General features: G+C 43.0%; 3 non-coding genes across 3 annotated transcripts; all 3 read left to right on the top strand.

Annotated features, from left to right (window-relative positions):
• Positions 1-7,595: 7,595 nt before the first annotated feature.
• Positions 7,596-7,669, top strand: trnad-guc (transfer RNA aspartic acid (anticodon GUC)). Its single transcript has one exon. It is a non-coding gene; the product is annotated as a tRNA-Asp (tRNA).
• A 2,345-nt stretch (positions 7,670-10,014) lies between these two features.
• trnan-guu (transfer RNA asparagine (anticodon GUU)) lies at positions 10,015-10,088 on the top strand. The gene has a single exon. It is a non-coding gene; the product is annotated as a tRNA-Asn (tRNA).
• Positions 10,089-14,857: 4,769 nt separating this feature from the next.
• trnad-guc (transfer RNA aspartic acid (anticodon GUC)) lies at positions 14,858-14,931 on the top strand. The gene has a single exon. It is a non-coding gene; the product is annotated as a tRNA-Asp (tRNA).
• The last annotated feature ends 1,239 nt before the right edge of the window (positions 14,932-16,170 follow it).

Here is a 16,170-nt window from a genome sequence, read left to right as displayed (position 1 = left end):
TTCAATCTGTTACACTTGATCTTTAAATTTCTCATATGGTCTAGGGGTTAGAATTTGTAGTTCTCGCCGAGGCAGCCTGGTCGACATTCCCAACTTCCAGTATGGGTATGTCTTGCCAAACCTGAGCTTACAATGCTTAATAAAACATGCTGTCTGCAGATAACATTGAAGCAATCCTGCAAGAATTCATGGAGGGTTAAATATGGTAATGTAATTGCGTTGGTTTCTGTATTTCTCCAGGTGCAATGAGTTTGCAATCTTCTTTGCAAGACTCAGTTCAGAACATTAAAAATACCATTATTTGCAGATAACAAGCACGCAGCCAGCTAGACAACTGGAGTTAACCCATTTTGCATTTGTGGCTGACAAAACTGTCCAAGAGATCACCACAAGTCTGAGTTCCACTACATGCTGCCTTTATGCATTGCCTACTAGATTTTTAAAGTCTACGGTGAGCAGTCTGTTGGCTCCAATCACTCAAAAAGTCAACATGTTGCTTGGATCTGGAATATTCCCAAGAGCCTTAAAACTGCGGTCATTAAGCCTCTCTTAAAGAAGAGCAGTCTTGATGCCACAGTGCTAAATAATTACCGGCCCATTTCAAACCTACTACTACTACTCAGTTGTCCATTATTTTAATTTTTTTATCTTTTATTATCAAAAACATCTTACAAGTATTTACATATATTTACATAATTGTACAGACAAACATCACACACAAGTGCAAGGGAATGGGATACACAAGGGCAGGGGGAGAAGAGACAAAAAATTACAGAAAATCAAACACACAATCATTCTTCAAACTTTCTTCAGTGATGGGGGGTGATGCCGTGGATGGGGGGGTGATGCCGGGGTCAGAAGATGATGTCCAGGTTTCCAGAGGGTATAAGGTGGATCAGGGTGTTGTGGGGGACGAGGTGGGTGATGAACCGGTGCTCTGCTGCCATGTGGAGGTGTCGGAGGTGTGCGGCCAAGAGTCCTTTGAAGATGGGCCAAGGTTCTGCTGTTTTATTGTCACGGAGATGGATGTTCCTGTTGAGATATAATGTATACCGGGCTATGGAGAGGGTTACAGTTGTCCATTCAGGCGTGCAAATTATTTACAATGACAGAAAATGCGCTGCTGTTACAAATTGGAATAAGAGATGGAAAAGTATCCCTGCACACACAGATTAACTGCACTCTTTTCACTTTTTGATTCTCAGTTTGTTGGCAAGGAATGACTGACGTAGACCCATTTTGGATGAAAACCGTGTTTTGAGTTTGTGGAAATGAGCATCACGCAAGGATGTATGGGCTCTGTGGCGCAATGGATAGCGCATTGGACTTCTAGGCATTAGTTGCAAGGGCTTTCAAAGGTTGTGGGTTGAGTCCCACCAGAGTCGCTAATGGTGAGAGCTCAGAGGGCAAGAAGAAAGAGGAAAAACATGTCCGAAATGCCCTCTCACCCTGTGGTTACCCCACTTGGGCTCTCAACAGAGTGAAGAGAACCATGAAGCAGGACAAAAGGGAAACTGAACAGAGAAGGAAGGGTGTTTCTATCCCTTATGTCTCTGGCCTGTCGGAAAAACTGCAGAGAATTTTTAGACAACACGAAGTCCCTGTTTATTTTAAACCAGGAAACACTTTAAGACAAAAACTGGTTCATCCTAAGGACAAGTTGCCGACTCAAAAACAGAGCAATGTAGTTTATTCGATCCAATGCAGTGAAGAAAGCTGTAAAGAACGGTACATAGGTGAGACAAAACAGCCTCTACACAAGAGGCTTTATCAGCACAGAAGAAATACAAGTTCAGGACCACAGAGCGCCGTGCATCTCCATCTTGAAGCCTCTAATCACTCGTTTGAAGACGGTGAGGTGAAGGTTTTAAGCAGGGAGAAAAGATGGTTTGAAAGAGGAGTCAAGGAAGCTATTTTTGTTAAAAAAGAAAAACCTTCTTTAAACAGAAATGGAGGGCTAAGATTTAATCTTCCTGTTATTTATAATGGGATACTGAACCCCTGGAAAGGTAGAGGACCAGGAACAGGACATTTAGATGCTAATCAGGTACTCAGGGTGGTTGAGCCAGGGTCTCACAAAGACAAAGAGGATTCTAATAGCCCATTAAAATTCTGAATAGGCTAGCTCGGTAGATACAGGGGGGGAGTTTCTGTTGAAACAAAAAACTCTTTCTTACTTCAGGAAGGCTCCTCCCAATGGGCGGGTCTTACCACAGAACAGTATTAATATCGGAGTTCTCGATCTAAATTCTTTTATTGACAATGACTCTTGGATGAGAGTCGAAACGTCTATTTTTTCAAACTGAGTCCAGATGACTACAACTGAAGCTTTTTCTACAATGGTGAGAGAACATTTTTGTTTTTTACAATGGAACGTCTGCGCGCTTTACTATCTGATAAAAGGCACTGCTGAACGAGGTTTATTGCCAAGTGTGCTTGAAAAAGTAAGCAAATACATCGGCATTATGTCAAATAACATTATCTTGCAATTTTTCCTCAATATCCAGATTAACTGCAGTATATTGAGTGCGCAATAAATTGGCGAGAGTCGATTGATTGAAAGACTTCCAGTTTTTTTTATAGCTACATTGGTACAGGGGATTTAGCTCAAAGGTAGAAAGATTGATGCCCTCGCTCTCCATTAAACACAGTTGATTGGACAGGGGCTGAACTTTCGAATGTTGCTGGCTCGCTTTAAAAAAAAAAAGATGTTGCGGCTTGTCGAGTCGCAAATATTTTTTCGACTGGGCTGGATGTCTCTGTGGCGCAATTGGCCAGCGCGCTCGGCTGTTAACCGGGAGGTTGGTGGTTTGAGCCCACCCAGGGACGAGAAGCTATTTTGGAAGAGCTATCGCAGCCAAAATCCACGGGGTAACATTGTTTGCTGAATATCTACCTGAAACAGGTTGGAGTAACACTTTAGAGGCGCTGTGGCTTAGTTGGTCAAAGTGCCTGTCTAGCAAATCCCAGCAGTGCTTTCATGATAGCCTTTCAAGCAAATCAGTTGTTTACATGTACAGAAAAACATATCACCCGAAAGAGCTATTTTGCAATTAGAGATTGAACAGTATCCCTGAATAAACAGAGTAAATGCACTCTTTTCACTCCTTGTTTCTCAGTTTGATGGTAAGGAATGATTGATGTAGACCGTTTTCGGATGACTGTTTTCTTTTGTGAAAAAGGGGAATCAGACAAAAGTTGCAAAGGCATTCAAAGGCTGTGAGTTCGAGACCCACCAGAGTCACTGTTGTAACCCCTGTTATCTACATTGGTAAATAGGAAAGCCTGCTTGTGTTATTAACTGATGAAAGGAACTGCTAAACTTGGTTCAATTACCACAGAATCCCAGTGTGCTATAGGCTGGCCACTGCTTGGTAGGAGTTTCCCGTACGTGAGTGACTGTTCCTTCCTTCCTTCACGCCCCGCTCAACCTCGTCTTCTTCTAAAGAGCTTGGCGCTGTCCTCAGAAGCTTTGGTCTTACTCCGCACCTGAGTGGCCCCACCAAGGGCAAAGGGCACACTCTGGACCTGCTAATGACAAAGCGGGTTAACATTTCAAATTACAGTGTGGTAAATGTTACTTTGTCTGATGGTTTCTGTATTTCTCCAGGTGCAATGAGTTTGCAGTCTTCTTTGCAAGACTCAGTTCAGAACATTAAAAATACCATTATTTGCAGATAACAAGCACGCAGCCAGCTAGACAACTGGAGTTAACCCATTTTGCATTTTTGGCTGACAAAACTGTCCAAGAGATCACCACAAGTCTGAGTTCCACTACATGCTGCCTTTATGCATTGTCTACCAGATTTTTAAAGTCTACGGTGAGCAGTCTGTTGGCTCCAATCACTCAAAAAGTCAACATGTCGCTTGGATCTGGAATATTCCCAAGAGCCTTAAAACTGCGGTCATTAAGCCTCTCTTAAAGAAGAGCAGTCTTGATGCCACAGTGCTAAATAATTACCGGCCCATCTCAAACCTACTACTACTACTCAGTTGTCCATTATTTTATTTTTTTTATCTTTTATTATCAAAAACATCTTACAAGTATTTACATATATTTACATAATTGTACAGACAAACATCACACACAAGTGCAAGGGAATGGGATACACAAGGGCAGGGGGAGAAGAGACAAAAAATTACAGAAAATCAAACACACAATCATTCTTCAAACTTTCTTCAGTGATGGGGGGTGATGCCGTGGATGGGGGGGTGATGCCGGGGTCAGAAGATGATGTCCAGGTTTCCAGAGGGTATAAGGTGGATCAGGGTGTTGTGGGGGATGAGGTGGGTGATGAACCGGTGCTCTGCTGCCATGTGGAGGTGTCGGAGGTGTGCGGCCAAGAGTCCTTTGAAGATGGGCCAAGGTTCTGCTGTTTTATTGTCACGGAGATGGATGTTCCTGTTGAGATATAATGTATACCGGGCTATGGAGAGGGTTACAGTTGTCCATTCAGGCGTGCAAATTATTTACAATGACAGAAAATGCGCTGCTGTTACAAATTGGAATAAGAGATGGAAAAGTATCCCTGCACACACAGATTAACTGCACTCTTTTCACTTTTTGATTCTCAGTTTGTTGGCAAGGAATGACTGACGTAGACCCATTTTGGATGAAAACCGTGTTTTGCGTTTGTGGAAATGAGCATCACGCAAGGATGTATGGGCTCTGTGGCGCAATGGATAGCGCATTGGACTTCTAGGCATTAGTTGCAAGGGCTTTCAAAGGTTGTGGGTTGAGTCCCACTAGAGTCGCTAATGGTGAGAGAACATTTTTGTTTTTTACAATGGAACGTCTGCGCGCTTTACTATCTGATAAAAGGCACTGCTGAACGAGGTTTATTGCCAAGTGTGCTTGAAAAAGTAAGCAAATACATCGGCATTATGTCAAATAACATTATCTTGCAATTTTTCCTCAATATCCAGATTAACTGCAGTATATTGAGTGCGCAATAAATTGGCGAGAGTCGATTGATTGAAAGACTTCCAGTTTTTTTATAGCTACATTGGTACAGGGGATTTAGCTCAAAGGTAGAAAGATTGATGCCCTCGCTCTCCATTAAACACAGTTGATTGGACAGGGGCTGAACTTTCGAATGTTGCTGGCTCGCTTTAAAAAAAAAAGATGCGGCTTGTCAAGTCGCAAATATTTTTCGACTGGGCTGGATGTCTCTGTGGCGCAATTGGCCAGCGCGCTCGGCTGTTAACCGGGAGGTTGGTGGTTCGAGCCCACCCGGGGACGACAAGCTATTTTGGAAGAGCTATCGCAGGCAAAATCCACGAGGTAACATTGTTTGCTGAATATCTACCTGAAACAGGTTGGAGTAACATTTTAGAGGCGCTGTGGCTTAGTTGGTCAAAGTGCCTGTCTAGTAAATCCCAGCAGTGCCTTCATGATAGCCTTTCAAGCAAATCAGTTGTTTACATGTACAGAAAAACATATCACCTGAAAGAGCTATTTTGCAATTATAGATTGAACAGTATCCCTGAATAAACAGAGTAAATGCACTCTTTTCACTCCTTGTTTCTCAGTTTGATGGTAAGGAATGATTGATGTAGACCGTTTTCGGATGACTGTTTTGCTTTTGTGAAAAAGGGGAATCAGACAAAAGTTGCAAAGGCATTCAAAGGCTGTGAGTTCGAGACCCACCAGAGTCACTGTTGTAACCCCTGTTATCTACATTGGTAAATAGGAAAGCCTGCTTGTGTTATTAACTGATGAAAGGAACTGCTAAACTTGGTTCAATTACCACAGAATCCCAGTGTGCTATATGCTGGCCACTGCTTGGTAGGAGTTTCCCGTACGTGAGTGACTGTTCCTTCCTTCCTTCACGCCCCGCTCAACCTCGTCTTCTTCTAAAGAGCTTGGCGCTGTCCTCAGAAGCTTTGGTCTTACTCAGCACCTGAGTGGCCCCACCAAGGGCAAAGGGCACACTCTGGACCTGCTAATGACAAAGCGGGTTAACATTTCAAATTACAGTGTGGTAAATGTTACTTTGTCTGATGGTTTCTGTATTTCTCCAGGTGCAATGAGTTTGCAGTCTTCTTTGCAAGACTCAGTTCAGAACATTAAAAATACCATTATTTGCAGATAACAAGCACGCAGCCAGCTAGACAACTGGAGTTAACCCATTTTGCATTTTTGGCTGACAAAACTGTCCAAGAGATCACCACAAGTCTGAGTTCCACTACATGCTGCCTTTATGCATTGCCTACTAGATTTTTAAAGTCTACGGTGAGCAGTCTGTTGGCTCCACTCACTCAAAAAGTCAACATGTTGCTTCGATCTGGAATATTCCCAAGAGCCTTAAAACTGCGGTCATTAAGCCTCTCTTAAAGAAGAGCAGTCTTGATGCCACAGTGCTAAATAATTACCGGCCCATTTCAAACCTACTACTACTACTCAGTTGTCCATTATTTTAATTTTTTTTTTTTATCTTTTATTATCAAAAACATCTTACAAGTATTTACATATATTTACATAATTGTACAGACAAACATCACACACAAGTGCAAGGGAATGGGATACACAAGGGCAGGGGGAGAAGAGACAAAAAATTACAGAAAATCAAACACACCATCATTCTCCAAACTTTCTTCAGTGATGGGGGTTGATGCCGTGGTTGGGGGAGGTGATGCCGGGGTCAGAAGATGATGTCCAGGTTTCCAGAGGGTATAAGGTGGATCAGGGTGTTGTGGGGGACGAGGTGGGTGATGAACCGGTGCTCTGCTGCCATGTGGAGGTGTCGGAGGTGTGCGGCCAAGAGTCCTTTGAAGATGGGCCAAGGTTCTGCTGTTTTATTGTCACGGAGATGGATGTTCCTGTTGAGATATAATGTATACCGGGCTATGGAGAGGGTTACAGTTGTCCATTCAGGCGTGCAAATTGTTTACAATGACAGAAAATGCGCTGCTGTTACAAATTGGAATAAGAGATGGAAAAGTATCCCTGCACACACAGATTAACTGCACTCTTTTCACTTTTTGATTCTCAGTTTGTTGGCAAGGAATGACTGACGTAGACCCATTTTGGATGAAAACCGTGTTTTGCGTTTGTGGAAATGAGCATCACGCAAGGACGTATGGGCTCTGTGGCGCAATGGATAGCGCATTGGACTTCTAGGCATTAGTTGCAAGGGCTTTCAAAGGTTGTGGGTTGAGTCCCACAGGAGTCGCTAATGGCGAGAGAACATTTTTGTTTTTTACAATGGAACGTCTGCGCGCTTTACTATCTGATAAAAAGCACTGCTGAACGAGGTTTATTGCCAAGTGTGCTTGAAAAAGTAAGCAAATACATCGGCATTATGTCAAATAACATTATCTTGCAATTTTTCCTCAATATCCAGATTAACTGCAGTATATTAAGTGCGCAATAAATTGGCGAGAGTCGATTGATTGAAAGACTTCCAGTTTTTTTTTATAGCTACATTGGTACAGGGGATTTAGCTCAAAGGTAGAAAGATTGATGCCCTCGCTCTCCATTAAACTCAGTTGATTGGACAGGGGCTGAACTTTCGAATGTTGCTGGCTCGCTTTAAAAAAAAAAAGATGTTGCGGCTTGTCGAGTCGCAAATATTTTATTGCCTAGGCTGGATGTCTCTGTGGCGCAATTGGCCAGCGCGCTCGGCTGTCAACCGGGAGGTTGGTGGTTTGAGCCCACCCAGGGACGACAAGCTATTTTGGAAGAGCTATCGCAGCCAAAATCCACGGGGTAACATTGTTTGCTGAATATCTACCTGAAACAGGTTGGAGTAACACTTTAGAGGCGCTGTGGCTTAGTTGGTCAAAGTGCCTTTCTAGCAAATCCCAGCAGTGCTTTCATGATAGCCTTTCAAGCAAATCAGTTGTTTACATGTACAGAAAAACATATCACCCGAAAGAGCTATTTTGCAATTAGAGATTGAACAGTATCCCTGAATAAACAGAGTAAATGCACTCTTTTCACTCCTTGTTTCTCAGTTTGATGGTAAGGAATGATTGATGTAGACCGTTTTCGGATGACTGTTTTCTTTTGTGAAAAAGGGGAATCAGACAAAAGTTGCAAAGGCATTCAAAGGCTGTGAGTTCGAGACCCACCAGAGTCACTGTTGTAACCCCTGTTATCTACATTGGTAAATAGGAAAGCCTGCTTGTGTTATTAACTGATGAAAGGAACTGCTAAACTTGGTTCAATTACCACAGAATCCCAGTGTGCTATAGGCTGGCCACTGCTTGGTAGGAGTTTCCCGTACGTGAGTGACTGTTCCTTCCTTCCTTCACGCCCCGCTCAACCTCGTCTTCTTCTAAAGAGCTTGGCGCTGTCCTCAGAAGCTTTGGTCTTACTCCGCACCTGAGTGGCCCCACCAAGGGCAAAGGGCACACTCTGGACCTGCTAATGACAAAGCGGGTTAACATTTCAAATTACAGTGTGGTAAATGTTACTTTGTCTGATGGTTTCTGTATTTCTCCAGGTGCAATGAGTTTGCAGTCTTCTTTGCAAGACTCAGTTCAGAACATTAAAAATACCATTATTTGCAGATAACAAGCACGCAGCCAGCTAGACAACTGGAGTTAACCCATTTTGCATTTTTGGCTGACAAAACTGTCCAAGAGATCACCACAAGTCTGAGTTCCACTACATGCTGCCTTTATGCATTGTCTACCAGATTTTTAAAGTCTACGGTGAGCAGTCTGTTGGCTCCAATCACTCAAAAAGTCAACATGTCGCTTGGATCTGGAATATTCCAAAGAGCCTTAAAACTGCGGTCATTAAGCCTCTCTTAAAGAAGAGCAGTCTTGATGCCACAGTGCTAAATAATTACCGGCCCATCTCAAACCTACTACTACTACTCAGTTGTCCATTATTTTATTTTTTTTATCTTTTATTATCAAAAACATCTTACAAGTATTTACATATATTTACATAATTGTACAGACAAACATCACACACAAGTGCAAGGGAATGGGATACACAAGGGCAGGGGGAGAAGAGACAAAAAATTACAGAAAATCAAACACACAATCATTCTTCAAACTTTCTTCAGTGATGGGGGGTGATGCCGTGGATGGGGGAGTGATGCCGGGGTCAGAAGATGATGTCCAGGTTTCCAGAGGGTATAAGGTGGATCAGGGTGTTGTGGGGGATGAGGTGGGTGATGAACCGGTGCTCTGCTGCCATGTGGAGGTGTCGGAGGTGTGCGGCCAAGAGTCCTTTGAAGATGGGCCAAGGTTCTGCTGTTTTATTGTCACGGAGATGGATGTTCCTGTTGAGATATAATGTATACCGGGCTATGGAGAGGGTTACAGTTGTCCATTCAGGCGTGCAAATTATTTACAATGACAGAAAATGCGCTGCTGTTACAAATTGGAATAAGAGATGGAAAAGTATCCCTGCACACACAGATTAACTGCACTCTTTTCACTTTTTGATTCTCAGTTTGTTGGCAAGGAATGACTGACGTAGACCCATTTTGGATGAAAACCGTGTTTTGCGTTTGTGGAAATGAGCATCACGCAAGGATGTATGGGCTCTGTGGCGCAATGGATAGCGCATTGGACTTCTAGGCATTAGTTGCAAGGGCTTTCAAAGGTTGTGGGTTGAGTCCCACTAGAGTCGCTAATGGTGAGAGAACATTTTTGTTTTTTACAATGGAACGTCTGCGCGCTTTACTATCTGATAAAAGGCACTGCTGAACGAGGTTTATTGCCAAGTGTGCTTGAAAAAGTAAGCAAATACATCGGCATTATGTCAAATAACATTATCTTGCAATTTTTCCTCAATATCCAGATTAACTGCAGTATATTGAGTGCGCAATAAATTGGCGAGAGTCGATTGATTGAAAGACTTCCAGTTTTTTTTATAGCTACATTGGTACAGGAGATTTAGCTCAAAGGTAGAAAGATTGATGCCCTCGCTCTCCATTAAACACAGTTGATTGGACAGGGGCTGAACTTTCGAATGTTGCTGGCTCGCTTTAAAAAAAAAAAGATGTTGCGGCTTGTCAAGTCGCAAATATTTTTTCGACTGGGCTGGATGTCTCTGTGGCGCAATTGGCCAGCGCGCTCGGCTGTTAACCGGGAGGTTGGTGGTTCGAGCCCACCCAGGGACGACAAGCTATTTTGGAAGAGCTATCGCAGGCAAAATCCACGAGGTAACATTGTTTGCTGAATATCTACCTGAAACAGGTTGGAGTAACATTTTAGAGGCGCTGTGGCTTAGTTGGTCAAAGTGCCTGTCTAGTAAATCCCAGCAGTGCCTTCATGATAGCCTTTCAAGCAAATCAGTTGTTTACATGTACAGAAAAACATATCACCTGAAAGAGCTATTTTGCAATTATAGATTGAACAGTATCCCTGAATAAACAGAGTAAATGCACTCTTTTCACTCCTTGTTTCTCAGTTTGATGGTAAGGAATGATTGATGTAGACCGTTTTCGGATGACTGTTTTGCTTTTGTGAAAAAGGGGAATCAGACAAAAGTTGCAAAGGCATTCAAAGGCTGTGAGTTCGAGACCCACCAGAGTCACTGTTGTAACCCCTGTTATCTACATTGGTAAATAGGAAAGCCTGCTTGTGTTATTAACTGATGAAAGGAACTGCTAAACTTGGTTCAATTACCACAGAATCCCAGTGTGCTATATGCTGGCCACTGCTTGGTAGGAGTTTCCCATACGTGAGTGACTGTTCCTTCCTTCCTTCACGCCCCGCTCAACCTCGTCTTCTTCTAAAGAGCTTGGCGCTGTCCTCAGAAGCTTTGGTCTTACTCAGCACCTGAGTGGCCCCACCAAGGGCAAAGGGCACACTCTGGACCTGCTAATGACAAAGCGGGTTAACATTTCAAATTACAGTGTGGTAAATGTTACTTTGTCTGATGGTTTCTGTATTTCTCCAGGTGCAATGAGTTTGCAGTCTTCTTTGCAAGACTCAGTTCAGAACATTAAAAATACCATTATTTGCAGATAACAAGCACGCAGCCAGCTAGACAACTGGAGTTAACCCATTTTGCATTTTTGGCTGACAAAACTGTCCAAGAGATCACCACAAGTCTGAGTTCCACTACATGCTGCCTTTATGCATTGCCTACTAGATTTTTAAAGTCTACGGTGAGCAGTCTGTTGGCTCCACTCACTCAAAAAGTCAACATGTTGCTTCGATCTGGAATATTCCCAAGAGCCTTAAAACTGCGGTCATTAAGCCTCTCTTAAAGAAGAGCAGTCTTGATGCCACAGTGCTAAATAATTACCGGCCCATTTCAAACCTACTACTACTACTCAGTTGTCCATTATTTTAATTTTTTTTTTATCTTTTATTATCAAAAACATCTTACAAGTATTTACATATATTTACATAATTGTACAGACAAACATCACACACAAGTGCAAGGGAATGGGATACACAAGGGCAGGGGGAGAAGAGACAAAAAATTACAGAAAATCAAACACACCATCATTCTCCAAACTTTCTTCAGTGATGGGGGTTGATGCCGTGGTTGGGGGAGGTGATGCCGGGGTCAGAAGATGATGTCCAGGTTTCCAGAGGGTATAAGGTGGATCAGGGTGTTGTGGGGGACGAGGTGGGTGATGAACCGGTGCTCTGCTGCCATGTGGAGGTGTCGGAGGTGTGCGGCCAAGAGTCCTTTGAAGATGGGCCAAGGTTCTGCTGTTTTATTGTCACGGAGATGGATGTTCCTGTTGAGATATAATGTATACCGGGCTATGGAGAGGGTTACAGTTGTCCATTCAGGCGTGCAAATTGTTTACAATGACAGAAAATGCGCTGCTGTTACAAATTGGAATAAGAGATGGAAAAGTATCCCTGCACACACAGATTAACTGCACTCTTTTCACTTTTTGATTCTCAGTTTGTTGGCAAGGAATGACTGACGTAGACCCATTTTGGATGAAAACCGTGTTTTGCGTTTGTGGAAATGAGCATCACGCAAGGACGTATGGGCTCTGTGGCGCAATGGATAGCGCATTGGACTTCTAGGCATTAGTTGCAAGGGCTTTCAAAGGTTGTGGGTTGAGTCCCACTGGAGTCGCTAATGGCGAGAGAACATTTTTGTTTTTTACAATGGAACGTCTGCGCGCTTTACTATCTGATAAAAAGCACTGCTGAACGAGGTTTATTGCCAAGTGTGCTTGAAAAAGTAAGCAAATACATCGGCATTATGTCAAATAACATTATCTTGCAATTTTTCCTCAATATCCAGATTAACTGCAGTATATTGAGTGCGCAATAAATTGGCGAGAGTCGATTGATTGAAAGACTTCCAGTTTTTTTTTATAGCTACATTGGTACAGGGGATTTAGCTCAAAGGTAGAAAGATTGATGCCCTCGCTCTCCATTAAACTCAGTTGATTGGACAGGGGCTGAACTTTCGAATGTTGCTGGCTCGCTTTAAAAAAAAAAAGATGTTGCGGCTTGTCGAGTCGCAAATATTTTATTGCCTAGGCTGGATGTCTCTGTGGCGCAATTGGCCAGCGCGCTCGGCTGTTAACCGGGAGGTTGGTGGTTTGAGCCCACCCAGGGACGAGAAGCTATTTTGGAAGAGCTATCGCAGCCAAAATCCACGGGGTAACATTGTTTGCTGAATATCTACCTGAAACAGGTTGGAGTAACACTTTAGAGGCGCTGTGGCTTAGTTGGTCAAAGTGCCTGTCTAGTAAATCCCAGCAGTGCTTTCATGATAGCCTTTCAAGCAAATCAGTTGTTTACATGTACAGAAAAACATATCACCCGAAAGAGCTATTTTGCAATTAGAGATTGAACAGTATCCCTGAATAAACAGAGTAAATGCACTCTTTTCACTCCTTGTTTCTCAGTTTGATGGTAAGGAATGATTGATGTAGACCGTTTTCGGATGACTGTTTTCTTTTGTGAAAAAGGGGAATCAGACAAAAGTTGCAAAGGCATTCAAAGGCTGTGAGTTCGAGACCCACCAGAGTCACTGTTGTAACCCCTGTTATCTACATTGGTAAATAGGAAAGCCTGCTTGTGTTATTAACTGATGAAAGGAACTGCTAAACTTGGTTCAATTACCACAGAATCCCAGTGTGCTATAGGCTGGCCACTGCTTGGTAGGAGTTTCCCGTACGTGAGTGACTGTTCCTTCCTTCCTTCACGCCCCGCTCAACCTCGTCTTCTTCTAAAGAGCTTGGCGCTGTCCTCAGAAGCTTTGGTCTTACTCCGCACCTGAGTGGCCCCACCAAGGGCAAAGGGCACACTCTGGACCTGCTAATGACAAAGCGGGTTAACATTTCAAATTACAGTGTGGTAAATGTTACTTTGTCTGATGGTTTCTGTATTTCTCCAGGTGCAATGAGTTTGCAGTCTTCTTTGCAAGACTCAGTTCAGAACATTAAAAATACCATTATTTGCAGATAACAAGCACGCAGCCAGCTAGACAACTGGAGTTAACCCATTTTGCATTTTTGGCTGACAAAACTGTCCAAGAGATCACCACAAGTCTGAGTTCCACTACATGCTGCCTTTATGCATTGTCTACCAGATTTTTAAAGTCTACGGTGAGCAGTCTGTTGGCTCCAATCACTCAAAAAGTCAACATGTCGCTTGGATCTGGAATATTCCCAAGAGCCTTAAAACTGCGGTCATTAAGCCTCTCTTAAAGAAGAGCAGTCTTGATGCCACAGTGCTAAATAATTACCGGCCCATCTCAAACCTACTACTACTACTCAGTTGTCCATTATTTTATTTTTTTTATCTTTTATTATCAAAAACATCTTACAAGTATTTACATATATTTACATAATTGTACAGACAAACATCACACACAAGTGCAAGGGAATGGGATACACAAGGGCAGGGGGAGAAGAGACAAAAAATTACAGAAAATCAAACACACAATCATTCTTCAAACTTTCTTCAGTGATGGGGGGTGATGCCGTGGATGGGGGTTGATGCCGGGGTCAGAAGATGATGTCCAGGTTTCCAGAGGGTATAAGGTGGATCAGGGTGTTGTGGGGGATGAGGTGGGTGATGAACCGGTGCTCTGCTGCCATGTGGAGGTGTCGGAGGTGTGCGGCCAAGAGTCCTTTGAAGATGGGCCAAGGTTCTGCTGTTTTATTGTCACGGAGATGGATGTTCCTGTTGAGATATAATGTATACCGGGCTATGGAGAGGGTTACAGTTGTCCATTCAGGCGTGCAAATTATTTACAATGACAGAAAATGCGCTGCTGTTACAAATTGGAATAAGAGATGGAAAAGTATCCCTGCACACACAGATTAACTGCACTCTTTTCACTTTTTGATTCTCAGTTTGTTGGCAAGGAATGACTGACGTAGACCCATTTTGGATGAAAACCGTGTTTTGCGTTTGTGGAAATGAGCATCACGCAAGGATGTATGGGCTCTGTGGCGCAATGGATAGCGCATTGGACTTCTAGGCATTAGTTGCAAGGGCTTTCAAAGGTTGTGGGTTGAGTCCCACTAGAGTCGCTAATGGTGAGAGAACATTTTTGTTTTTTACAATGGAACGTCTGCGCGCTTTACTATCTGATAAAAGGCACTGCTGAACGAGGTTTATTGCCAAGTGTGCTTGAAAAAGTAAGCAAATACATCGGCATTATGTCAAATAACATTATCTTGCAATTTTTCCTCAATATCCAGATTAACTGCAGTATATTGAGTGCGCAATAAATTGGCGAGAGTCGATTGATTGAAAGACTTCCAGTTTTTTTTATAGCTACATTGGTACAGGGGATTTAGCTCAAAGGTAGAAAGATTGATGCCCTCGCTCTCCATTAAACACAGTTGATTGGACAGGGGCTGAACTTTCGAATGTTGCTGGCTCGCTTTAAAAAAAAAAAGATGTTGCGGCTTGTCAAGTCGCAAATATTTTTTCGACTGGGCTGGATGTCTCTGTGGCGCAATTGGCCAGCGCGCTCGGCTGTCAACCGGGAGGTTGGTGGTTTGAGCCCACCCAGAGACGACAAGCTATTTTGGAAGAGCTATCGCAGCCAAAATCCACGGGGTAACATTGTTTGCTGAATATCTACCTGAAACAGGTTGGAGTAACACTTTAGAGGCGCTGTGGCTTAGTTGGTCAAAGTGCCTTTCTAGCAAATCCCAGCAGTGCTTTCATGATAGCCTTTCAAGCAAATCAGTTGTTTACATGTACAGAAAAACATATCACCCGAAAGAGCTATTTTGCAATTAGAGATTGAACAGTATCCCTGAATAAACAGAGTAAATGCACTCTTTTCACTCCTTGTTTCTCAGTTTGATGGTAAGGAATGATTGATGTAGACCGTTTTCGGATGACTGTTTTCTTTTGTGAAAAAGGGGAATCAGACAAAAGTTGCAAAGGCATTCAAAGGCTGTGAGTTCGAGACCCACCAGAGTCACTGTTGTAACCCCTGTTATCTACATTGGTAAATAGGAAAGCCTGCTTGTGTTATTAACTGATGAAAGGAACTGCTAAACTTGGTTCAATTACCACAGAATCCCAGTGTGCTATAGGCTGGCCACTGCTTGGTAGGAGTTTCCCGTACGTGAGTGACTGTTCCTTCCTTCCTTCACGCCCCGCTCAACCTCGTCTTCTTCTAAAGAGCTTGGCGCTGTCCTCAGAAGCTTTGGTCTTACTCCGCACCTGAGTGGCCCCACCAAGGGCAAAGGGCACACTCTGGACCTGCTAATGACAAAGCGGGTTAACATTTCAGATTACAGTGTGGTAAATGTTACTTTGTCTGATGGTTTCTGTATTTCTCCAGGTGCAATGAGTTTGCAGTCTTCTTTGCAAGACTCAGTTCAGAACATTAAAAATACCATTATTTGCAGATAACAAGCACGCAGCCAGCTAGACAACTGGAGTTAACCCATTTTGCATTTTTGGCTGACAAAACTGTCCAAGAGATCACCACAAGTCTGAGTTCCACTACATGCTGCCTTTATGCATTGTCTACCAGATTTTTAAAGTCTACGGTGAGCAGTCTGTTGGCTCCAATCACTCAAAAAGTCAACATGTCGCTTGGATCTGGAATATTCCCAAGAGCCTTAAAACTGCGGTCATTAAGCCTCTCTTAAAGAAGAGCAGTCTTGATGCCACAGTGCTAAATAATTACCGGCCCATCTCAAACCTACTACTACTACTCAGTTGTCCATTATTTTATTTTTTTTATCTTTTATTATCAAAAACATCTTACAAGTATTTACATATATTTACATAATT

This window comes from Eucyclogobius newberryi, unplaced genomic scaffold (genome assembly GCF_026437365.1).
Source record: "Eucyclogobius newberryi isolate DKJ021-1_F unplaced genomic scaffold, fEucNew1.0.hap1 SCAF_14, whole genome shotgun sequence".
Taxonomy (NCBI): Eukaryota; Metazoa; Chordata; class Actinopteri; order Gobiiformes; family Gobiidae; genus Eucyclogobius; species Eucyclogobius newberryi.
This window is presented reverse-complemented; position numbering and strand designations above follow the sequence as displayed.